Source organism: Rhinolophus sinicus, chromosome 4, assembly GCF_057876585.1.
Source record: "Rhinolophus sinicus isolate RSI-liver-muscle chromosome 4, RSI-T2T, whole genome shotgun sequence".
NCBI classification, from domain to species: domain Eukaryota; kingdom Metazoa; phylum Chordata; class Mammalia; order Chiroptera; family Rhinolophidae; genus Rhinolophus; species Rhinolophus sinicus.
The window spans coordinates 44,499,829-44,526,553 of NC_142504.1; the positions used below are offsets into that span (position 1 = coordinate 44,499,829).

At 37.1% G+C, this 26,725-nt stretch overlaps 1 pseudogene; it reads right to left on the minus strand.

The window, feature by feature from the left end:
- Positions 1 to 887: 887 nt before the first annotated feature.
- On the minus strand, positions 888 to 26,725 carry LOC148758362 (large ribosomal subunit protein eL15 pseudogene; annotated as a pseudogene).

The window sequence follows — 26,725 nt, forward strand, 5'->3', positions numbered from 1 at the left end:
AGAGGGTTCATAATGGTCACAAATTAACACTACAATCTTAGGGCTAATAATTCTCCTCATTTACTTTATGTCCAATTTCCTTTATTTTCAATATACACCAGCATAATTACCATCAGTACTTCCCATGAAATTCAGTATTCTACAGAGCCCATGGAGTCATGGGATTGAACCAGGAGCATCCACCTTTCGTGAACTTCAATAGTATTGTGGAAACCAAGCCAATTTTGCATAGGTTAACCAGGGTTTATACTACTACTACTTGTAAGAGAACCCCCTTGCAACAGGATTGCTCAATTTTCCTCATAATGGTGGCATTCTTTGAAACTTTTCTCCTTTCAGAACCAGCAGTTATGTAAACAGAATATTGAGTTAAATCTAAAAATGTGAGCCCCATAGTCAACTTTCATTTTTCTGCATGATCCTGAGACTAGATTAGGTATCCTTCATATTTCCAAGCAATATTCAATTTAAAATGTTTGTCCTTGCCAAACTCCAAAAAAACAGCCCCTTAAAATAAACCAGCAGAGCACTGCATTACCCCAGTAAAGCTGTAGTTTCAATCACATGCACCAACAAATCTACATGGCTAGTTCTGCAGTCCTTTTGCAGAATTTATTTTACACCTATTATACCAAAAAACATTTTAAACACTGACACATAAACTCCCTAATAAGATAAGGCAAAGACAAAAGTATGTATCTTATGAGAAACAAGATACACCATCATTTCATCTTCAGACGTTATTGCAATTTAACTTTCATAATTTGACACTGCATTCATGAAAACAATCTGCAGACAACTAGTTTTAACAGGCAAATTAAACAACACTTTTAAGCAAACATGAATGTCCTAAGTTGTTTATTAGGTAAGAATTTTACAAACATTACTCATATTAGCTGTAATGGAGGAGCCGGAGAGTAGTGCGCATTCTTCAAGCTGCATGGAGGGAATCACCAATAGTATAGTGGAATTTATGGCCCTTTCCAAGGCCATGGCTCTTGTGGCCTGCAGATGTCAGCCCTGGCATCTCCCTGTGTTTGTAGACTGGTTTGGTGGTCCACTGGGTGTCAGGATTCTGTCTGATAGCTTTATGGAATGGATCAATGAGTATAACCTCAAAGAATCTGTAGGTGGAATCTTCACCAACCCAGTAAGAATTCAGGACACTCAGAGCCCCACACTTGCATCCAGCTCACTCCTGGGCAGCATACTGAAGGCTCCAAGCAAACTTTAGCTGGTTAACACCCTGACGGACAAGCTTGCCATAGGTTGAACCTTAGGAACTGGGCGTTTGCGCCCACTATGCACACAGGAATCCAATATATGATATAATCTTGCTTGGCCTTGTATCTCAACCTGACCACTTTATCAGGCTGGGTGGGGTGGGGTGGGAGGTTCTATGGAGTACAGAGAGCTGGCAGTGCTGGCAGCAGTGCACGCAGAGAAGAAGCCACATTACATCAGACAGCTTCTTCCTCCATAGCTCCTGGATGTACTTCTAAGTGTCTTTCTTGGCTTATCTGATGGCTGTGGCCAGACGGAAAGACCTTAATTCTCTGTCCTTCTTTTCTCTAATTTGGCAAGCACTTTAATGACAGGTTACGTGTTTTTATCTTTTTTCCTACACCTCCTCTTGTACTCACAATAAAGAAACCTGGATGTCCACTAGACTATTACTTACTCTTGGGTAGTGCTGTATCTTTTCAGTATTTTATTCCACCGTATGCTGTATACAGTCACAGCATCGTGCCTAGTGCCTGTTGTGCTTAGTAAATACATATTGAATATTTAGTTTTCTGCTACTCACAATGTCGCTTACCGTAAGTGTTCAAGAATTATGGAAATAACAAGTAAATAAAGTAAATGATTGATATGTCTTACATCATCCTCAATATAATTGTTCATGTCATAAACATGAGTCTTCCTATGCTCTTCCCTGTCTCACTTCCTTCATCAGAAGATAGCGCTATTAAGTCTATCTAATAACAATCATTAGCTATCATTTTGTTACCAAATTATAAGTTCCAGACATTGTGCTAAGTATCATAAATGTATTACCTAATTTCATTCTTATGAAGAAGTTTATTAATATCTATATTATGCACATGAGGAAAATGATATTTAAAAGAGAGACACTAAGTTAATCATCTAGAGACTCACAGGAATTAGGTGATCAAGTTGGAAAATAACCTAGCCTGTTTGATTCCAAATGCTGTACATTCAACCTCTGTTTGAAACTGCTCTCTGTATTGTGTATTTCCTGATTCCATCTTTTCCTCCATTCACATTGCCATGAGATGGAAGCCTTCATTATTTATCCTCTAGATCACTACCAGCAATTGTTAAAGAACATTTCCTACAATGTTAAATGATCACAATAATCTTTTAATTAATATACATTAACGGGTCATCCACAAAATACGATAAAATTAATAATTCTACTCTGGCAAACAAGGTATTTTTAGCTATATCTAACGTACTCTCTAGATATAGAGATAAATAAAATCTAGATATAGATTTTATTTATCTCTATATCTAGCACACTCATTTCTTCAACATTCAACACTTATACCTGGCCCTAAAATACCCCAATAGTTTGTATTCTCATTTTAGTTCATATATATATATGCATATATATATATATATATATATATATATATATGCATATATATATGTGCATATATATATGTATATATATACATATATATATAATTATGATGATTACCATTTTATGGAAACTGAGGTGCCAACAAGTTAAATACATTACCCAAGTTCCCACACAATTTAGTAGTAGAAGCAGAATTTTAAGTGAAAAAAAACTGATTCCAAATCCTATGCCCCAGTTTCCCACAATGCAGTTATTACATAACTAAAGCAAAGATTTGATTATTCCTTTAACCTTATCCAGTTTTTATCCCATCATCTATGATGTCCACCTCAATGTCCATATATTTATCAATGAGAAAAATAATTTATCAGATCACCACATCTTGATTTAAGAACAATGTTTCCAGAACTGTAATAAGAATTTCTATAACCAAATTCATTGAATGACCATGTTTGAATTTATAAGAAATTTTAAAAAATGTCACATTAAAACAAAGACAATATATTTCTACTTTTAGTAATTTTCTATTAACCAAGAAATAATTCACAAAACAAATCTAATTAGACTATAAGATACAAAGAAATGATACTAGGACAAAAAGATCCCCTAATTATACATACAATCAAGAATATCGTCTCTAACAGAAACTCATAGACACAGACAATAGTTTAGTGGTTACCAGAGGGTAAGGGGGGTGGGGGGTGGGAGATGAAGGTAAGGGGGATAAAATATATGGTGATGGAAGGAGAACTGACTCTGGGTGATGAACACACAATGGGAGTTATAGATGATGTAATACAGAATTGTACACCTGAAATCTATGTAATTTTACTAACAATTGTCACCCCAATAAATTTAATAAAATTTAAAAAAAAAAGAAAAGAAAAGAAAAGAAAGAATACCATCTCTTTGAAATAAATCAAAACAATTTCTTTTTTTTCTTTTTTTAAGATTTTTTTGGGGAAGGGGAACAGGACTTTATTGGGGAACAGTGTGTACTTCCAGGACTTTTTTCCAAGTCAAGTTGTTGTCCTTTCAGTCTTAGTTGTGGAGGGTGCAGCTCAGCTCCAGGGCCAGTTGCCATTGCTAGTTGCAGGGGATGTAGCCCACCATCCTTTGTGGGAGTCGAACCAGCAACCTTGTGGTTGAGAGGACGCGCTCCAACCAACTGAGCCATCCGGGAGCTCAGTGGCAGCTCAGCTCAAAGTGCCGTATTCAATCTTAGTTGCAGGGGGCGGAACCCACCATCCCTTGCAGGACTCTAGGAGTTGAAGCAGCAACCTTGTGTTTGAAAGCCCACTGGCCCATGTAGGAATCGAAATGGCAGCCTTCAGAGTTAGGAGCATGGTGCTCCAACCGCCTGAGCCACCGGGCAGGCCCAAAACAAATTCTTGATATTGCCTACATTTTTTATTGTAATCTGAAATAAAGCCAAAAGCATACTAGATATTTTCTCAAATCACAACTTATGTTAATATTTATTATTCACCTTCCTTGAACACCAACAACAAAAAAGAGATTAATCCAGCCCAACAAAATATATTTGTCCCCATTAGTATAGCTGTATTATTTTTTCATGTATTGTGTTTAAAACCTAATTCTGAGTCTTTGTTAATGCTCGACCAAGAGATGCTATATAAATAAGAGCAGTTATAATTATAGTTATTTGAGGTGATGGCTCAAAATACTTGATGCTTTCTCTTTCAGTATAATAACATAATAAAAGAAAACATCCAAGATATTATATTAGAAATGGATATAATCCAAGTTATCATTTCTAAGGAAAATTCACTAACTTTATATGATGCCTCTTCCAGTAACTAAATGAAGGCAGCACAGGTAATTATCCCATAGAAATGATGTCATGATTCACGGGGTTGAAAGGAATAGGAGAATGTGACTCATCAATGAAAATACATTGTAAGGAAAAAGCAAAGGGTAGATTGAATTAAGGGGTTATAATTTAATAGTTGTCCTAGCTGAAGCTTACAAGAAAACTTTACTGTGAAAAAAAAATGTTAAAATGTTGCTGAAGTCAGAGGGCCAAAATTCAAAAGAAAAAGTAATTGAATGGTGTGTGAGAGAGAGAGAGAGAGAGAGAGAGAGAGAGAGAGAGAGAGAGAGAGAGATTTCTTATTCTCTGATTGTATTTTCCCAAAGGCCAAATTTGAAAATTGTGATCTATGGAGTATAGTGATACCTCAATTCTATTTACTTGAATGCTATTTGCTTAAACTCTATTCATAATTATATTGTTGAGAAGGGAATTGAAAAGGGAGCCCACCATAGATGTAAAAGAAGAATATGGAACCAGTAGCTAGTACCTAAAAAGTACATAAATTATTATTTAAAAGATAAAGTTTCCCTCACTTATAATTTGGCAAAAGTCCTAGCCTCTGTTACAATATTAGTTATTTTATGATTTGAGTAAAAGTTTCCTATACTCTCCCTCTAAGAAAAATCTGATAGTATTAGCATTTGGCTGAATAAAAGATTGCAAGGCTGAGCATAGTCACTTTGCAACTAAAAGTATGCTAGCAGTTTACTATGTAAATTTGCTAAATATAGTTTTTGTTTACTAATCTAAAATTAGTGCTATTCTTCTTGTTCTTTATGATAAGGTCCCCCTTTATTTTAGTAAGATTGTGGTGAACCAAGGCAATTCAAAAATAAAACGTTTATAACTTAAAAATAGATACAGTGCATGTGAGAGTGGAAAGAACATAGTAACAATTAGAGAGCTGAATCAATGGCATACTGAGTTTGTGGACTCTCTGTTCAACATTGACCTTCCACTGATTACCTCCCCATACCTCCCACCCCCATAGCAAATATCATTTGTCTCCATAGCAAATACAATTTTCTAATATATTATATAACTTACTCATTTGCATTTTCTGCTCTTCTGACCTATTCAACACCAACTATAGAATTCTGAGAGGGGTGTATTTGTAGGATGAATAGATGTGTCCATAGAGTGAATGAACAAAGATGTAATTGAACAAGCCCATTTCTCCTTTTCTTATATTTTTGGCCATAAGATCCAAAATAGGTGAGAACCAATATGTACTTGATGAATAATACTCATGATATTGAATAGTACTCTGATCCTGGAGTTAAAGCCTTAGTGATCTCTTAGTGAGTTTCTGTTCGGCTCAAGACATTACATAAATAATGATTATGTAAGGAGCATATGTTAACAAACTTAAAGTACATACTTTCTCCAGTATATTTTTAGGAAGATAATTGAATAAACTAAAGAAACATTTGTACTTGTGGTTTTAAAATTATTAAATTTACTTATATTCAGATAAAAAAGCAGCCCCTGACCAACTACCTATTTATATATTTAATAGTCTTTTCAAAAGTTTTTTATTTAAAAACATGATGACACTCTGAAATTCTTTTTCCAAAGCTCATATATAGGTAGAAAACAACTTCTTGTATTCATTGATTTAAAAAAAAAAATGTATTCATAAGAAAGGAGCTGGGATCCAGTCAAGAAGGCAGAGTAGATAAATGTTGTGCTTACCTCCTCTCATGACCATATCAAAATTGAAACAAAACTGCACAACGAACATCATTGAGAATCACCTGAAGTCTAACTGAATCAAAGCCGTACAACTAAAGGCATACAAATGAGGCTACCTTGAGACCAGTAGAAGGGGCAGAGATGTGGAATGGGCTGGTCCCACAACCATTTGTGATCATTAAAAATAGGGAGGAATATCTTAGCTGTGAAGGGCTCCCTGGAGTAGTTAGGGGTCCCAGTCCCACACCAGGCCTCCCAGCCCAGGGTTCCAGTGTCGGAGAGAGAAGTCTCCAGAACTTCTGGCTGTGAAAACCAGAGGAGATTGTGGCTGACTAAGACTCGAGCAGCTGCAGTTCCAGGCACTCCTTTTAAAAGATCCATGCACTGACTGACTCACTGACAAATTCACTCACTCTAAGCCCCAGCGCTGGGACAGCAGCTCAAAAGTTGCCAGGGACATATGGGGAGAAACTGAATTGTCTGGCTCCAGGATGAGGGCTGAAGGGTAGCTTTCTCCTAGACAGAGGAGCTGATGGAAGCCATTGTTTTCCTGTTGAGCCCTTCCCCCTCCTGGAGTGCAGATTCAGGTGGGTGCCATATCTGAGTCTCTATCAATTGACTAACACTGTTTGCCTCACCTTGGTGATTCTGAGATCATGACCCACCAACTCTTGGGGCCACCCAAGCCACTTTCAGTGACTTTTCCATATAAATGGCCTGCCTTGGCTCATGCTGTGGACTTTCCTAAAATCTCTCAAAGGTTCCCAAAACCCAAACAAGCAACATCTGGTTTCAGCATGTCCTGTAAATCTAGCTAAACAGCCCTAAGCCTGACACTAATAACAGCAAGCCTCAGTTTGTGGCTTGGCTTCTTAAGGCACCTCCAAGCACAGCACTGGTAGCAGCTGTCTGCAGGTTGCTTTTTGGCTCATGCCAGGTATCCCTGAGCAGGGCACAGGCTGCAGCTATACTTGGCCTATTGTGGGAACCTTCCCAGCAAGCTGTGAGATTGGCATAACAGTGGCCAACTTCAGATCCAGCTAAAGCATCACCTGGCCACCTTTGGGGATGACAAATGCAAAGGGAATGCTGGGCAAGTACCAGAGCCCTGCTAAAGAAAATCCTGATCTGTAGGATCAGCCTCTACACAACAGCTGCTCCATTATAGCCATGGCCAATCCACACAAACAATCAGCCTGAGGGTCAGTCTCTCCCACTAATATGCAAATAGCAACCAAGGCTCAACTATAGCAAGGGGGCACACACAACCCACATAAAGGATATACCTGGAGTACCTGGTTCAAGTGACCAGGAAGACTGAACCGCTGAGCCCCACAGGAAACCGACTACATGAGGCCAGTCTACTAAGACTGAGAGGCATAGCAGCCCTACCTAATACATAGAAACAAACATAGAGAGACAGCCAAAATGAGGACACAAAGAAACACGTCCCCCCCAAAAAAAGGAACAAAACAAAGCTCCAGAAAATCAGCTAAACAAAACTGAGAAAAGCAATCTACCAGATGCAGAATTCCAACCACCGGTTGGAACTCAATGAACTCAGTGAGAACTTCAACAAATGGATAGGACACACAAAAATGGAGATAGAAAACAAAAGGAACCAGTCAGAAATAAAGAATACAATAACTGAAACAAAGAATACATTAGAGAGAATCAACAGTAGATTAGATGAAACAGAGGACTGAATCAGTGATTTAGAAGACAAAGTAGCAGAAAACACCCACACAACGCAAAGATAAAAAAATAATCCACAAAATGAGGATAGTTTAAGGGGCCTCTGTGACAACATCAAGCATACCAACATTCACATCATAGGGGTACCAGAAGGAGGAGAGAGCAAGGAATTGAAAACTTATTTAACGAAATAACGATGGAAAACTTCTCTAATTTGGTGAAGGAAATAAATATACAAGCAGAGAGTCCCAATCAAGATGAACTCAAAGAGGACCACATCATAATTAAAATACCAAAGGTGAAGACAAAGAGAGAATCTTAAAAAGCAGCAAGAGAAAAGCATTTAGTTACCTACAAGGGAGCTCCCATAAGGCTGTCAGCTGATTTCTCAACAGAAACTTTGCAGGACAGAAGGGACCGACAAAGTGATGAAAAGGAAGGACCTGCAACCAAGATTACTCTACCCAGCAAAGCTATCATTTAGAATTGAAGGCTAGATAAAGAACTTCCCAGTCAAGAAAAAGCTAAAGGAGTTGACCAACATCGAACCAGACTTACAAGGAATCTTAGAGGGACTTCTTTAAGACAAAAAAATAAAGATAAAATATATGAATAATAAAATGGCAATAAACTGCATATCTATCAACAATCATTTTAAATGTAAATGGATTAAATGCCCCAATCAAAAGATAGGGTGGCTGAATGGATAAGAAAACAAGACTCTTGCATATACTGCCTACAAGAGACTCACTTCAGATCAAAAGTCACACACAGGCTAAAAATAAAGGGATGGATAAATATATTTCATGAAAAAAAAAAAAAAAAGCCTGGAGTAGCGATACTTATGCCAGACAAAATAGACTACAAAACAAAGACTATAACAAGAGACAAAGAAAGACCCAGTAATCCCACTTCTTTATGGAAATATTCAGAATAACTTTGGCTAAATATCTGAGCACTTTGTCTCAGACAAGTTGATACATAAAATTAATCATCACACTCATCACAAGAATCACTAAATTGAAATCTATTAAGAAAAAAATATGCACAAAAGGGTATTTACAATATAGCAAACAATTAGATGAATGGGGTACAATGAAAACACATTAGAGTGTGGAGTCCAACCCAAACTGAGAGGTCAAGAAAGGTTTTTGAGAGACAATGTTAAATCATGAATGAAAATTAGAAATTATCCTAATGGTGTGTGATTGTTTGTGTATATAGTAGTAGTAGTAGTAGCAGTAGCAGCAGCAGTAATGGTGATGGGGTAAGATTGGACAGAGTAACCTAAGCTACTAGGAACTTTTCTTGGGAAGTCAGTGCAGAATTTTGAGTTAAGAGTGATGGGATCAAATTTGAATTGAAGAACAATCACTTTTACTTCAGGTAGTGAACTAGAACAGGGAAAAGCCCAAAGTGATGGGATCAGTCTGGAGCATAATGTTTATATAAATATTATTCAGAAAAGATTCTGATTTCCAGAGATTCCAATTTATATTTGTCAACTAAAAGACATACAGATTCAGTTGAATAGCCTTAAACTTTATTACTGGTTTTCTCATAGGGCTATTTTTTCTATTGAATTTAAATTATATGGGGTCTAAGCAATCCCTCTCCTGGGTATCTACCCAAACAATATGAAAATATTTATCTGTAAAGATATATGTGCTCCTATGTTCATTGCAGCTTTATTTATGGTGGCCAAGACACGGAAACAACCAAAATGTCCTTCGATAGATGAATGGATAAAGAAGATGAGGGATATATACACAATGGAATACTATTCGGCGGTAAGAAAAGATGAAATAGTTCCATTTGCGACAACATGGATGGATCTTGAGATTATTATGCTAAGCGAAATAAGTCAGACAGAAAAAGTCGAGAACCATATGATTTCACTGATATGTGGTATATAAAACTGAAAACAACAAAACAACAAGACAAACAAATAAAGAAACAAAACTCATAGACACAAACAATAGTTTAGTGGTTACCAGGGGGTAAGGGGGGAGGTGGGCTCTAGAAGAGGGTAAAGGGGATCCAATATATGATGATAGAAAGAGAACTGACTCTGGGTGGTGAGCACACAATGTGATATCCAGATGATGTATTACAGAACTGTACACCTGAAACCTATGTAACTTTACTAATAAATGTCACCCCAATAAACTTTAATTTAAAAAATTATATGGGGTCTAAATTTGTCTAACTAATAATTGATATTAAACATATAACACTGAGAGAAGATACATGGAGGATATCTAATGATCTTGTAATAAATCCTTCTAACATAAGAGTGCTTATGTGACAATTTTTAAACAAAAAACCACCCTCATTCAACACCAGCATTCCAATTCTGAACCTCACCGACACTTAATATGTCACTGCTCTTATCACGTAATTTACTCCCTCGGATTAGTTCTGAGTATATTTCTCTCCTACCAAATTTTAATGTACTTTGAGAGCAGTCTGATTTTTTTGCTCCACACATCAATATTTGACCATAGTAGGTTTTAATTAAAGTTGCCTAAATATATAAATAAAAGCAGAGCATTTTCAATCTCTGAAAATTTTTTTGTTGATTCAGGCCCCAGGAGTGTCCTGAGTGATAATAGTAAATAAGGACTACATAAAGGAAAACCCATCACTTGTTAAATGGTGAATTGTGCAATTATAAAATAAAACAGTTGTTCATTGATTTCTGAGAGCCTGCAGTCTTTGGTCTACTCATATGAGACAAAGAAAGGGTAATTGGATCGTTCGTTTGTTTTATATAATTGCTTGTGCAGAGCTCTCTGAAAATATTGCGCAGTTCAAATGCCCTTGTTAATTGTGCTAATTTGAAGTGGTATTTCTAAATTTTAAATAATACAATACTATAAGGCCTTGATAAGCTAAAACTGGTGTTTGAAAACTCATCTCTGTTGAAAATGAATGCCTGTTTTATATTTTAATATGCACTACTTATTTAAATAAAATAGGAATTTTTATTGAGTGGTAGTAAGTGAGAAAACCTGGAGTCACTATCCTTTGCTTGTGCTAAGCCCATTTCGAGTTAAGCCCATTTCGGTGAGATGGAATGTGGAGCTGTAGGAACAAAACACTCACTGACCTGTAGCTCCATTGGAATGCATTGCACTATATTAAATCACTCTCCGGTTTTATGAAATGTAAACGTAAAGTAATGGGCTGAGGAAAAACCACACAAAAAGAAAACAATATCCACACAAACCCAAAAGCAGGAGAGGAATGAGACTGCTTAGAACATCTACGGGGTAAAAATAACTACTGTTTGTAAAAAAAGCTTCTGTGATCAACACTATTATTTTTCCTCATGATCAAAACATTCACGATGACCTTTATTTTAGAAGGATTCTACATATCACATCCATCTCAAAATGAGCCATAACTTCTCTTTAAAAACTCTTCTGGGTATGGTTATTGATAAGAATAAACTTCAAATTCTGCGGGATTCACACAGGAAATTTTCTCCTGGTGTCACTATATCCACGTGTTCTCTGCCTGCATTCACACAACTGGATAGGACAGGTGAAAAACACAGAATCTCACTTACGAACCTCACTTCAAATTTATGACCAACAATCCTGGAGTTCCCATAGCGAACTACAGCTCCTGGACCACACAGGCTTCCACGCTCCTAGGTGGCCATTCCATGCCTTTACCTCTCTCCTTGAACACTATCCCCCATCCTTATTCTCAGCTCATAACTATGTTTTCTATGTATAAGAGGAACAAAACAACAGGAAGAAAATGTCCTCAAGTCCCTAGCCCCATGTCTATCCACCCAGGAGCATCAGTGCCACATACTTTCCCTTTCCTCTCGTCCTCAATAAAGTCTTGGCTCTTAGTTGTGGCCAATCCCTCCATTTTGGCCTAAGTCCCTTTCCCTTCCTCTCTGTCTGAGAATATTTTCTGAGCAATTCTCTCCTGATTCTCTAGTAACATCAGTGTACTAATACGTTGTTACTTCTCCTGTCTCAGAAAAGTACCTTCTCTTTACCGACTTCCCCTATAGCTAAGTCTGTACTTTTCCATTCACCTTTTCAGCCAAATTACTTGGAAGAATTAGCTAAACTTCATGCTACAATCTTTCTTCTCCAATTCTCTCTTGACCTCACTCCAATCAGATGTTTGCATACTAGTATGATGTGTAATATGTCCAAAATTGAGCTCCCAATACTCCTGATATCCCTCCCCTCCCCATGTATTGTTCTTAAAACCTTTCCCATCTCATGCCTCCAGTTGCTCATTCCAGAACCCTTGGAGCCACCTCTTATCCCTCTCTTTTCCTTCAACAAATTCTGACAATCCATCAACAAATTTTGCCAATTCAACCTCTAAAAATTATTTTAAAAGCAGACCAATTGTTACACCTGCCAGATTGGTCTAAGCCACCATGATATCTCCCTTGAATTCATGCAGTCCCCTACTTACTGATCTCCTTGTTTCTACTTTTGCCCTGTGTCAACCTATTTTTCATATAATATCCAGCCAGAACATGTCATTTCTACATTCAAAATTGTACAGCGGTGGAGGAAAGAATCACTCAGAAAAAGAAAAGAAAAGAAAATTCCTTACTCTGGCCTGCAAGGCCTCACAGGAAACCTGTCTTTTCGTCTCCTCAGCCTTATCTTCAGCCCTCTACTGGCTTTTTCTCTTCCCAAGCCACAAGGTCCCTCTCGCTGTTCCTCCACCACACTCGACATGCAACCATCTTACAGTCTTCTTACTTCAAGTCCCTTTGCTGAAATCACTCTCCCCAGCCTGCTCCCTCTCTCCATAGGCTATTAATCTACTCAGGGAGGCTTTCCCTGACTACCAGATTTGAAATTCAAATCTGCCAACACACATCTTGTCCCTCTTTCCCTGTCTTATTTTTCTCCTGGGTAGGTATCAATATCTACCATACTATATCATTTATCATATATATATATACACACTCACACATACACATAATCTTATTCCTTGGTTTTAAGTTTGTTTATAAACTGGTTTTCTGGGGATAAAAGATGGCCCTGGTTTGTAACATTTACTGAATTCCATGATATTCATGGAGATGAGCTGCGGTTATGTCTTCACATCTGTGTGTTCAGTGACATCATGTTGGTAGCCTAAAATTGGTCATGGTTAGCACATAACAGGAGGCTGATAATATTTCTTGAGTGAATGAATTAGTAGGACAGAAGAATTTAGATAAAAGTGTTGTCTTCCAACCAGGAGGAAACAAAGAAATTCAATATATCAAATGGCATATGACCATAAATTCAGGAGGATTTTGAACATACGCACACAGTGGGGAGAAGACTGCAGGGAGAGGGATTCCAAGTGTAGAACACAGTTAAAAGTATTGTGAGTAAATGCTTAAACAAACATGTAGCGTGAAATAACTCACAATCCATAAATATTCACCATGTTTCTCAAGCACAATATAATATATTTGAAAAGCCAGAGAAAGACCCTGTGCAGTGGATTCGCAGACACCATCAGTGTGGGGTGCCATGAAGCACTGTTGCTACAGTAGAGGTCTTGGACATCTTTGAAGATTTGCAGAAGGTGAGAGAAATACAGGATTTGATGAGGGCATTGAGTTTCAACCCATGTGAAGGATGGTTCAAGAAATTTAAGAACCATGTAAACCTGTAAAATGTGAACACCTTAGATAAAGCAACTTAAGCTGACAGTGGAGCTACAGATTTCTCAGTGAATTGAAGAGACCTAATGGCAAAGGTTAATATATTATGCAGCAAATATTCAATCTTAATGAAACTGGGGTTTCCTTCCTTCCTTTTTTCCTTCCCTTCCCTTCTCTTCTCTTCCCTTCCCTTCCCTTCCCTTCCCTTCCCTTCCCTTCCCTTCCCTTCCCTTCCCTTTTCTTCCCTTCCTTTTTAATGAATGATTTCTCATATATTTATTTCAGAAGATGAGAACTAATGTGCCAGAAACTGTTACCAGGTGGGATAAAATTAAACCTGAATTATGTTAAAAAAAAAAAAAAAAATCAAAGCCAGACTTAAGCTTGGATAAGGTCATTTTCCTGTTCTTTAAACCACATGAGTCATATACAATTGCAGAGAGATGGGAGAATAATAGACAATCTCTACATCCCTTACTGAAAAGGAGATTGAGACATTACAGAGACCCTTGAATACAAAAAAGATTGAACTTTATTCTGTAGAAACTAAAGAGGCTTAAAAGTGTCCATCTAAAGAGGTAGCATGGTAAATTCTGTACTTTTGCAATATTTTATCTGGCAGCAGTGTTTAGAAGAGACGGGAAAAGAGAAAGACTGAAAATGAGGAAACCATAAAACTAATGCACTACCATAAGAGAAGTGATAAAATTTTGAACTCGTGAACTAGCAGTGGGAATTGACAGAGTCACATTTGAAATATATTGTTCATTTCAAATCTATACAATTTAGAAACTGATTGAATTTAGGAGGCAAAAATGAAGGATGATTTTGAAACCTAAAAGAGTGGCGGTATGATAATTTAGCAACTCAGGAGGATAGGTAGGTTCATTCATTCAATAATACTTATTGAGCTCTTACTACGTGCCAGGCACTGAGCTGGACACCATGGGTAAAAAAAATAAATAAGGAGTAATCTCTTCCATTAAGTAGCTTGACGTTTATTGTGATATGAATGAAATAAGATGAAAGTGAGATACTAGGAAAGAGTGAATGTCAGGCCAGGAGAGCCCCTAGGAAATATGTTTATCATGCATTAGAAATGAAACAATGAAAATATTTTAAGTTTTTTATTCCATTGGTATTTATTATTCTACTATAACAGAAATTTTTCCCTCCATATTTTCAGTTGTGCAATGATATACTAGTGCAGAGATTACAGAACCAAACTGTGATTTTTATTGTTGTTGTTATATAAATGTCTTGTTAGAGAAAAAGAAAAATGAAGTCACCTCAATCTAATTCATTATAATAAAGCTATCCTCAGCCCTAGTTTGTTCATAAATTTAATTATGGAAGATAGGATTTTGAAAAAGAAAAGTTGCAAATGAAGGAAGGAAAATTGTATATACCACCAAAGAAAATGAAGCTGCTTGCAGTTTAACCATAGCAACCTGGATTCTGTTCTGAAAAGGTGATAGTATCTATCTCTGCCTGTTTATCTGACTAATCCTGGTCAGACTCTACAAGGAAGACAAAATTTAAAAACCTGCCCATTTTCATGAGGGCCTGTCTGCTGTAGATGTCAGAATCCTCATTAGCAAAATGACAAAGGTCAATTTGTCATTGTAGTCTCAGTATCCCAATTTTGCTACTGTCAATAGATCTCTGATTTCAATCTGCTATTACATGCTAAAGTTGCCATACATATCTTATAAAAGCATTGGATATAGGTTCACATATATAAACTGATGTTAAACTCACATATGGAGTCACAAGTGCAAGTATTTCTGTGTGGTTTTGAATAACATTATTTCTAGGAAGATTAAAAGGACTTAAATTTGGGGGTAAATAAAAATAGTTAAGTAGTGTTACACTAGAATTAGGAAAACTACTTTCACAACATTAAAACTTGTTTTTAATCACATACGTTAGTAAAGCCCCAAATTAATTTGGACATGGACCACTAATCCAAACATCAAAATACAAAAAAGATACAGGAAAAATTTATGAAGAATAGGGTGAATTATATAAAAGGATTCTTAACAGCCATTCCATTTTATGCAAAGATACATGAAAGGAAACAAGAACTATGAGTATACCAGCATCACAACTCCGTTGTGGTAATAACTACATTTAGCCTAGCTCCGAAACCAAAGCAGTAAGGAAAAAAAAGGGTCTGTGGTGTAACTGTATATTCTGTCTTTCTCAACCAATTGTCTTCCAGTTTCACTCAGAATTTGTTACACAGAGTGAAATTGAAAACCTCTGAACTGAAGGAATGATTAAGAAAATCTTTTTGGAACAGATCACACTATTAACATATGAGAAGCTTGTTCTAAGATAATTTTACTTACTAATAAAAATCCATAAAATGGCAATCAGGGTCATGCCTTCTGATGTTAACTTTAGTGTCCACACTCCTCAGCATACCATTGTAAGAGAAATGCTGCCCATCTTGTCCAACAGGCACACTGGTTTCTGGCAATGAGAGGTTCCTGCTCTGAGAATCTATTGATTTTGCAACTGACATTAAGGAGACTTCATTGAAATTTTTGAAATTGTTCAGAGAACAAAAATATAAAAATTGTTCTGCATATTTACAAAGTATCTTTAAAAATCTTTAGTGAGTTGTGGTTTCTGATTTACTTAACAAATGTTTAAATATGTATTGTGCATATGATATGTTATATACTATATACATAAATATATAAATAAATATATAAATAAATAAAGATATATATATATATATATATATATATATATATATATATATATATATATATGAACTCAATCAAAGAGTTAGATTTCAATAGAACTTAATTATAGTTTGGTAAGAGACACACCTTAACAGTTCATTGATTTCTATAATTATAAACAAATAATGGAATTTTGAAGATATAATGATGGCAGTCTACCTAGACCTGATGTGACCTCTTCCAACTTTTAATTAAAATGGTCATAAAAATTCACAAAAAGGGAGAAGCTGAGAGCCATAATTTGGATTCAAGGGACAAAAAGATCAAGTCCCAATAATCTAGAGAATAATCCCTAAGCGCATCACTAATTGTGTTGAATTTTTAAAATGCCTTTTGGAATTCTACATGTTCTGCAGTCTTAACTAGATTAATAATAGCTCTAAGAAACGTAGAGTAAGCTTTAAGTTATACAACTGCATACTTCTGGCTTTAGGGCCTAGGGAATGTGAGGCATGTAAAGTCAAATACACTACCGCATGAGGACAGATAGGAATTGTACTCCTCATGCTTTCTACTCCCTATTTTTTCATGCTGACTCAAAAAGAAAAACAATTACTTTTAAACATTTATACTGACAGTGCAAATACTAGCAACACTAAAGACAGAGTGGTGAGAGTTGGTGTGTGTTACCATAAGATGGATTGTGGCACCAGGAAAAATATTGAAGAAAAAAATAGGAAGTATCTGGGAAGAATATATGGCACTATGGCTTAATGTGGTACTTAATATGGCACTGTGGCTAGAGCCCATCAGTGAGACAAACCAAGTATTTTCACAAATGATAAAGACCGTTACAAATCAAAGGATAAATGAGTGAAATTTAGCTAACCATTGGCACACAGCCAAGGAAGGAAGGAAGGAAAGAGAAAGGGATAGAGGAAGGGAGAAAGAAAAAGATTACATAAGAAATAAAAGAAGAGCTTAAATTAGGAAATATGCTAACATTATGTATCCTCTTAGTAGATCCCAGGAAAAATTATATAATAGTTTCCAAAGATGATAAAAATTTGGAATTTGGCAAAACTGAGTACTCCGTAAGTAAGAATGATATGTATATCTATAGTAGCTGAAGACAAATTCAGCTAAACGGAAAAAAAAGTGAGCAGAATCTCTACTAATTTCAGTAACTGGACAAGGATGATGATTACCTCCACTAATAGTTATCATTGATTAAGCATAAAAACATCTAGGAGAAGAAGAAACTAAAAGTGGGTTTCTCGTTTGTTATTTTGGATGGGGAGATGCATCTGCACGAATGGGGATAAGAGTGTATGGTCGATTTTATTATTCTTCATAAATATTTGCTATTCCTCCCTGAAGTAAAATTATACCTCCCCACCCTATTGACACCAGGCTTCATCATCTGATTTGCTTTGGCCAATCAATTGTGATTGGAAGTGATGTGTTTCACTTCCAGGCAGAAGATATAAGCACCAACAGATTTCTGGTCAAGATGGCAGAGTAGGTAAACACTGTGCTTGCCTGCCCTCATGACCATATCAAAATTACAACTACAGAACAAGCATCATTGAGAATTGCCTGAAGTATAGCTCAACAGAAGTCCTACAACTAAGGACATACAGAAGAAACCACCTTGAGAGTGGTAGGAGCAGAGAAGTGGAATTAGCTGGTCCTACACCCATGTATGGCAGTCAAAGATCAGGAGGGATATCTCAGCAGCCGAGGTCCCTCCCCAGAGGGGCGAGGGGTCCCAGCCCCACACCAGGCTCCCCAGCCCAGGGTTTCAGTGCTGGAAAGAGAAGTCCCCACAGCTTCTGGCTGCGAAAAACCAGTGGAGATTGTGGCTGGGAGAGATAGAGGGCTGCTGGAGTCCCAAGTGTTCCTCTTAAAGGGCCCATGCATTGACTTGTTTGCTGACTGATGCGCTTGCTCTGAGCTCTATCTATGGGACAGCAGCTTGAAAGGTGCTAGAGACATATAAGTTCTGACAATTAGGTTGGCAAACTCATCCTAGAAAAAGTACTACATACCTCATTGCTGAATATCACTGCAGTCACCTTTGAAGCACTCCCCTTGGAAAGCTATGCACCAATGCCAGGGCCTAGTGCACCCTTCAAAGAAATTTTGGAACTCTTTCTGGAATGGCCATCAGAGCTGTCATCATATCACCCTTGGTGTCTGGAATGTCATCAAAATGTCTTCCTTTCAATACTGCCTTTGTCTTTGGGTAAACAAAGAAGTCATTGGGGGCAAGATCAGGTGAGTAGGGAGGGTGTTCCACCACAGTGATTTGTTGACTGGCTAAAAACTCCCTCACAGAAGGTGACGTGTGAGCTAGTTCATTGTCTTGATGCAAGAGCCATGAATTGTTGGTGGAAAGTTTAGGTCATCTAACTTTTTCATGCAGCCTTTTCAGCACTTCCAAATAGTAAACTTGGTTAACTACTTGTCCAGTTGGTACAAATTCATAATGAATAATCCCTCTGATATCAAAAGAAAAAATGGTTAGCAACATCACAGCAACAAGTTTGTGAACTTAATTGTCCGACCTCATATGAAGAGAAACTGAATTGTCTTTCTTCAGGGCTAGGGCTGGAGGGGCAGCTTTCTCCAAGACAGAAGTGTTGGGAGAACCCATCATTTCTGTGTTGAGCCTCCCCTCTCCCGGCCATGCACATGCAGGTGGACCCTGTACCTGAGTCTCCATTAATACATCTAACAATGTTCACCAAGCACTGAGACCCCACCCCTTCCAACTTAAAGACCCATACAATCCATTTTCAGGGGCATTTCTATGCAAATAGCCTGTCTTGGCTCATGCTGTAGACTCTACTAAAATCTGTTAAAATCACAGAACCCAAACACACAGCATCTAGCCTCAGTGTGCTCCTTACCTCTTGCTGAGCAGCCCCAAGTCCCTCACTAGCAGCAGCTGGCCTCAGTTCATGGCTGGACCTCTCCCAGGCACCTCTAAACCCATCACAGGTGACTGCCACCTGCTGATCTCTTTCTGGCTCATAGCAGGTGCCTCAGGCAAGGTACAGGCTGCAGCCAAACTTATCCTGTGGCAGAGACCCTCACTGAAAGCCCTGGGATGGGCACACCCAGTGGCCAGCTTCAGTCAAGCCTGAGCACCACCCAGCTGCCCCTGCAGACGACACACCCAAAGGGCAGACTGGGCAGGAACCAGAGTGCTGCTAAAGTGAATCTTTAGCCCTGCCTGATAGCCCCTCCATTGTAGTCATGGCCAGTGTTCAAAACCAATCAGCCTGAGGGTCAATATCTTCCATTAATGTGCAAACAGCAACCAAAGCTCAACTATGACAGAAGGGTACACACAATCCGCACAAGGGACACACTTGGAGCACCCAGCTCAGGTGGCCAGGGAGACTGCCACTGGGCCCCACAGAACACCTATTACATAGGCCACTCTACTAAGACCTAGAGACATAGCAGCCCTACCTAATACATAGAAACAAGCACAGGGAGGCAGCAAAAATGGGGAGACAAAAAAAGAAAGTCCCAAATGAGAGAACAGAGCAAAGCTCTAGAAAAAAAATGTGTAACAAAATTGAGACAAGCAATCTACCAGATACAGAATTCAAAACAGTGGTTATAAGGATGCTCAATGAACTCAGGGTAAAAGTAAATGAATTCAGTGAGAACTTTAACAAAGAGATAGGAAACATCAAAATGGAGATAAAAAACATAAAACAGTCATAAATGTATATTAATAACTAAAAGAACACATTAGAGAAAATAAAAAAAATAGATTAGATGAAGCAGAGGATTGAACCAGTGATTTAGAAGTTAAAGTAGTATAAAACATCCAATCAGAACAGCAAAAAGAAAAAAAGAATACAAAAAAAATGAAAATAATTTAAGGGGCCTCTGGAACAACATCAAGTGTACTAACATTTGCATCACAGGGGTACTAGACAGAGAAGAGAGAGAACAAGGAATTGAAAAATTATTTGAAGAAATGATGGAAAACTTACCTAGTCTGGTGAAGAAAATAGACATACAAGCCCAGGTGTGCAGAGAGTACCAAACAAGATGAACCCAAAGGGGCCCACACCAAGACACATCATAATTAAAATGCCAAAGGCTAAAGACAAAGAAAGAATCTTAGAAACAGCAAGAGAAAAGCAGGTAGTTACCTACAAGGGAACTCCCATAAGACTGTCATCTGGTTTCTCAGCAGAAACTTAGTAGGCCAGAAGGGATTGGCACAAAATATTCAAAGTGATTAAAAGAAAGGACCTACAACCAAGATCACTCTACTCAGCAAAGCTATCATTTAGAATCAAAGCCAGATAAAAACTCCCCAGACAAGAAAAAGCTAAAGGTGTTCATCACCATCAAACCAGTATTACAAGGAATTTAGAGGGACTTCTTTAAAATAAGGGGAAGAAAAGAGCAAAAATATGAATAATAAAATGGCAATAACTACATACCTTTTAACAATTTTTTTACATGTAAATGAATTAAACATTCCAATCAAAAGATAGGGTGGCTAAATGGATAAGAAAACAAGAGTCTTACATATGCTGCTTAGAAGAGACTCATTTTAGATCGAAAGCCATACACAGACTGAAAGTAAAGGAATGGAAAATGATATTTCATGGAAATGGAAGCAAACAATAAAAACCTGGGGTAACAATACTCATACCAGACAGAATAGACTTTAAAACAAAAGCTATAACTAGAAACAGATAAGGACTTAGTAATCCCATTTCCGTATATTTATTTGAAGAAACCCAAATGCTACATTGAGGGGGCGTGTCATTCATATTTTCATTGCAGCATTATGTACTAAAACCAAAATGTGGAGATAGCCTGGGTGTCCATGAATGGAAGAATGGATAAAGAGGAGGTGGTACATATATACAATAGAATATAACTTAGCTATATAAAAGGAAGAAATCTTGCCTTCGGCAACAACATAGATGAAACTAGAGGTATTGTGCTGAGTGGAGTAAGTCAGAGAAAGACAAATGCCATATGATTTCACTTATATGGTGGAATCTCAAAAACAAAGTAAACAAACAAAACAGAAACAAACTCAGATACAGAGAACATTCTGATGGCTGCCAGCTGGAAGGAGAGATGGTGGGGTGAGTGAAAAAGGTCAACAATTAAGAAATACAAAATTGATAGTTACAAAATAGTCATGGGGATATAAGATATAGCATAAGGAATATAGTCAATAATATTGTAATAACTATGTGTGGTATGAGATGGGTACTATTTATTGGGGTGATCACCTCATTATATAAATGTCTAATCACTTATATAATATAAATGTTATATAAATGTTGTATACCTAAACTATGTTGTAAACTTAAAACGAATATAATATTATATGGCAACTCTAATTAAAAATAAAATATTTATCAGTGAAATCACATGGTTCTCTGCTTTTTCTGTCTGACTTGTTTCGCTCAGCATTACTCTCTCAAGATCCATCCATGTTGTCACAAATGTTCCTATATCATCTTTTCTTACTGCCGAATAGTATTCCATTGTGTATATATACCACAACTTCTTTATCCATCCATCTATCGAAGGACATTTTGGTTGTTTCCATGTCTTGGCCACCGTAAACAAAGCTGCAATAAACCAAAAACAACAAAAGAACAAGACAAACAAATGAGAAACAGAAACTCATAGACACAGACAATAGTTTAGTGGTTGCCAGAGGGTAAGGGGGGGCGGGGGGTGGGGGGTGGGAGATGAGGGTAAGGGGGATCGAATATATGGTGATGGAAGAACTGACTCTGGGTGATGAACACACAATGGAATTTATAGATGAAGTAATACAGAATTGTACACCTGAAATCTATGTAATTTTACTAACAATTGTCACCCCAATAAATTTAATAATTAAAATAAATAAATAAATAAATAAGCAATAAAAAATGAAAAAATAAAAATAAAAAAATATATTTATTTAACAAAATACATAAAGCTTCATTTGACATTATGATTAGGGTTTAAGAAAGGCTTAAGATAATTGTATAAACTTTTGAGAACTCATGTTCCAACAGGTTATGAAAAGAAAATTGAGTATTTTTATACAGACTATGAGAAATTTGCTTTATTCTTAGTCATTGAATAATTACAGCTAATCAATTAATCAGTCAATCATGCTGGAGACACCTTTGGGAAATATACCTAAAATAGCACTGAAATGTTTTCATTCGGTAAACAGAGCTTCATTTTTAAATGTTAAAGTGAATGATTAATTTAACTATATGTACTATGAATGATACATATTTACATCCCCAAAAGAATAGGAAAAAAAATTAAATAAAGTAACTCTCAATTGTTTTCTAAAATTTTATTTTAAAATGTACATTAATTTTGATTTTTGCAACTAAGTTCTATACATTCTTTTATTTTATTTACATATTAATTTCTTGAAATCTTTGATGTTTATTATCATCTTTTCTCATTGCAATAGTGCATTTGTTTAGAATATTAGATAAAATAACATTGTAAATTTGCTTTTAAAGCTAATATAAGCCAAAATAGTAATCAGTAAATATGATAATCCTTACATACTAAATTTGAGATTTAGTTGCAACTTAAAAAATAATAGTTTCCTAACAACTTTTACAGTATCTTTTCTTTATTGTTGTTTATCAAAATGGTTATTAAAATTTCAAACCATTGTTTAAAAAACACCAACAAATGATTAAAGATTATATTTCAAGTGAATATAGAAAAGACATTTTAAAAAGAATAAGTGATGATGGAATGACAAGATGGTTTTACAGAAAATACAATATTGGATCCACTTCTCATACTAAAAATCAGGCTAAATTATACAAGTATCACAGATATGAGTGGAAAGATTGAAGTAATGTAAGTATTTTAAATTGTCAATAGCTGAGGTGGTATATTAGAACAAGTCAAGCCTTTATTCACTCATTGAGATAATTGAAGCAGGAGGTTAAATTTAAGTATGAGGAAGAAGCACTAACTTCCTCGGTGTTTTATTTTAACCCTAGCAACTGCAAAGGGGGAGTGTCAGATCTATGTAGATGGGGGGAAATCTCACCACTAAGAGAGTCCCAGATGAAAAGCTCCTGCCTTCGTATGGACCTGGTGACTGGGGGTGGGCCATGAGAAAGGGCTAGAAGTAGAAAAATGCTGAATATTGAGTCAGAGTGGGGAAAGTGTCTTTAAGGACCCCTGATAAGGTGGTGTCCATGACAGGAGTCTGAGAAAGGCTTGGGTCCCTCCCATGACCAAGGAGGTCTCCAAATGCAGGCATTAGGGCTAAAAATGCAGATATATGCTTAAGAGAATTGGAGGCATGGGGGTGCCAAGTCTGGTGTGAGGAGGGCAGCATTCTCCTATGAGGCTTGCCAAGTAAAGCCTTTATAATTACCTACATGTGGCCCTGAATAATCATACATAGGTTTTTGGCCTGGAGCTGGACTTCTCAAAAAGTCGTTATGTATAAACTACACAATAAACTGGATGTGAGGAAATATTTTCCAACTATAATTCAAAAGCAATATAGGAAAAGGACACACTTGATTATATAAAATAAAACTTTACATAGCAAAATACACAATGAGCAAAGTTAAAATACAGACGAAAAATTGAAAAAAGGATTTGCAAGTTATGTTACATAGGGTTACTATCTGCAATGTACATACAGAACTGCTAAAAGACAAACATAGAAAAAAGACCATCAACCACCATAGAAAAATGAGCTAGAAATAATGAAGAGACAGTTAAAAATGTAAATGATTCTTACCCATATGAAAAGATGCTAAGTATCATTCATAATAAGAAATGCAAATTAAAACTACATTGAGATACCATTTCTCACATATCAGATTGGAAAATCAGGAGTTTAACAACAAAGTCTGTTGGTGAGATTTTGAATAAATAGGCACTGTCGTTACTTGCTGTTGGTGCTGCAAAATGGTAACATGCCTATGAAGGGTGTTAGATAACAAAAAATTCATCACAGTAAATTTAAAGGTCTAATTGGCTTTGCTGAACGATTCATGAATCAGGCAGCATCCTATCTAGTAAATAGAGAGATGTTCCAAAAAGTTTTACAAAATGGAAGATGTTTACAGGCAGAAATTGGGTGGGACAAGAAAGTTACAATTGACCTTTGAACAACACATGGATTAGAGGTGCCAATCCCCTGCACAGTCAAAAATCCTTGTATAACTTCTGACTTCCCAAAAGTTAATTACAGTAAGGGGCTTGTGCATCCACAGATTTTTGTATTTGCCGAGGCAGGGCGGGGGGGTCTTGGAACTAATATCCCTCAGATACTGAGTGACTACTGTACAGAAAATGTCATACAACAGTGTATATGGTTGGCCCGCTGCATCTAAGAATTTCTAACTGCAGATTGAACATTTTTATTGTTTTCAAGCTGTGGTTGGTTGAATCGGATACAAAGGGACAACTGTATACTTACTGAAAACAAATGCATGTAAATGGACATGCACAGTTCAAACCCACATTGTTCAAGAATCACCCGTATTAGAAAAAAAAATTTAAGTATTGTTTCAGGCAAAGGCAACTTTCTTTGGGGGAAGGGAGGCAACTTTTACGGGGTGGATTACCTCACCAGTATTGATTAGGAAATTCCAGACTGATTGTTTTAAGTTCACTTTCCTGGGAAGGGCTGCAACTGCAGTTAAGTCTTGGTCTGTTGTGCTAGGGACAAGTGACTCTGCCTTGGGCCTGTCTCCTTTTCTTACCGCAGGGATATTGAAACTATCCAGCAATATTGTATATATATTTACCCTTTGAGCTAGCAATCCCTCTTCTATGAGTCTATCCCAAAGTTACACCAGCAAAAATACAGAAAGATATAAGCATAAGGCTATTTAAAGTAGCACTATTTGTTAATACTTGAAGACTAGAATGTATATATCAAAAGGGAATGGACTGAATAAACTCTGACATATGCACATAATGAAACAATATGCAACTTTAAAATGGAATGAGAAATATCTATATATACTACTATGAAAAGATATCCTGAATACTTTGTCAAATGAACTAAGAGAGGGTCTGGCAGATGTCAGTCCCATCAGGGAACTAAAGATAGCCACGTTGCCCAAGGTGATACCTCCTTTCCAGGTGAGGGTGGGTATGGAAAGGCCTGTCTCTCTTTCTCTAACTCAGAGCATTTCTGAAGTGTCAACCCAGCTTTATATCTCCCTCAGAGGGTCAGCTGGGGCTTCAGTTAAGATTCGATCCAGTTCATCTTCTGCTGAAAAATCCAGCTTCCTTTTCTTCCTCTCTAAAGTGTTAACTCCAATAAACCTATAATAAACCATCTGCACACCAATCTCCACCTTGGAGTGGACTCCACCTTGGCGTTGGAATCCAATCTATGACAGTTAGTGCCAGCAGTAAGTAGTTCCTGCGGTAGCTTACTGAAATGTGAAAATGCATTAGCTGGTGCTGTGTATAAGCTGCCTAAGAAAAATGAGAGAAACTGCAACTATAAAAACAGTGCAACTGAATGGCGTTTGCTGAATTGATCATTCTGAATAAGACAATGTATAACTGAGGTGACTAATCAGCAACTAAAAGCTAAGTGTGAATACCAACTGCCTCCCTGGAAACTTTTAGAAGGCTGTTATCTCTTGAAGTTTCTCTGCCTAAATAGGGCAGAGAAAACTGAGCATCAAACCCAGAACTTAATCTTCAGATTAGCCAAAATCCAAAGGTCAAACTGCCAGCTAAGATAGAACTGCAATGCCTAGGTCAGAAAAATTGTGGGGGGAATAAATTGGACCCTGACACATAAAATGGGTAAATCTGGTTTGATGCCCCTGAAAATTCTGTAATTCTCAAATTTTCCTAGACTTGCTGAGCTTGCAGCAATGGCCAACACCTCTATAAAAACAAACAAATGAACAAACAAACAAAAACAAAAACAAAAACAAAAACAAAAATGTCTCCCGCTTAAAGAGGATGCAGAGGGAGAAGAGGTCCAAGATGGCAGAGCAGATAGACATTGTGCCTGGGAACACATTAAAATTACAAGTAAATCATAGAGCAATCAACCTGGAGAACCATCTAAAGTGTAACCAAAGAGAAGTTCTATAACTGAAAATATAAAGAAGAAGCCACATCAAAACTGGTAGGAGGGGTGAAAATGTGGAAGGAGTCCCAAATTTCCATGTGGTGATTGAGAATCAGGAGAGATATTTCGGCCATGGAGGTTCTCCCCAAAGGAATGAGGCTCCCCAGCCCTGAGTACTGGTGCTGGGAAGAATATCTCCCACAATATCTGGCTGTGAAAAACAGTGGGGATTTCGATCACCCAGGTGGGATGGAAGGATGTGGGAAACACAGACATCCTCTTAAAGGACCTAAGCATAGACTCACTGTTCGAAGGCACTCACCTTGGGCTCTGGCAGAAAGACATTAATGTGGTGGGCATCAGAGCGAGGGCTGGAGGAAAGTTGCCATTTTCCTGTGTGGGTCCTCCTCTCATGCAGCCAGCAGGCAGGTGCCAT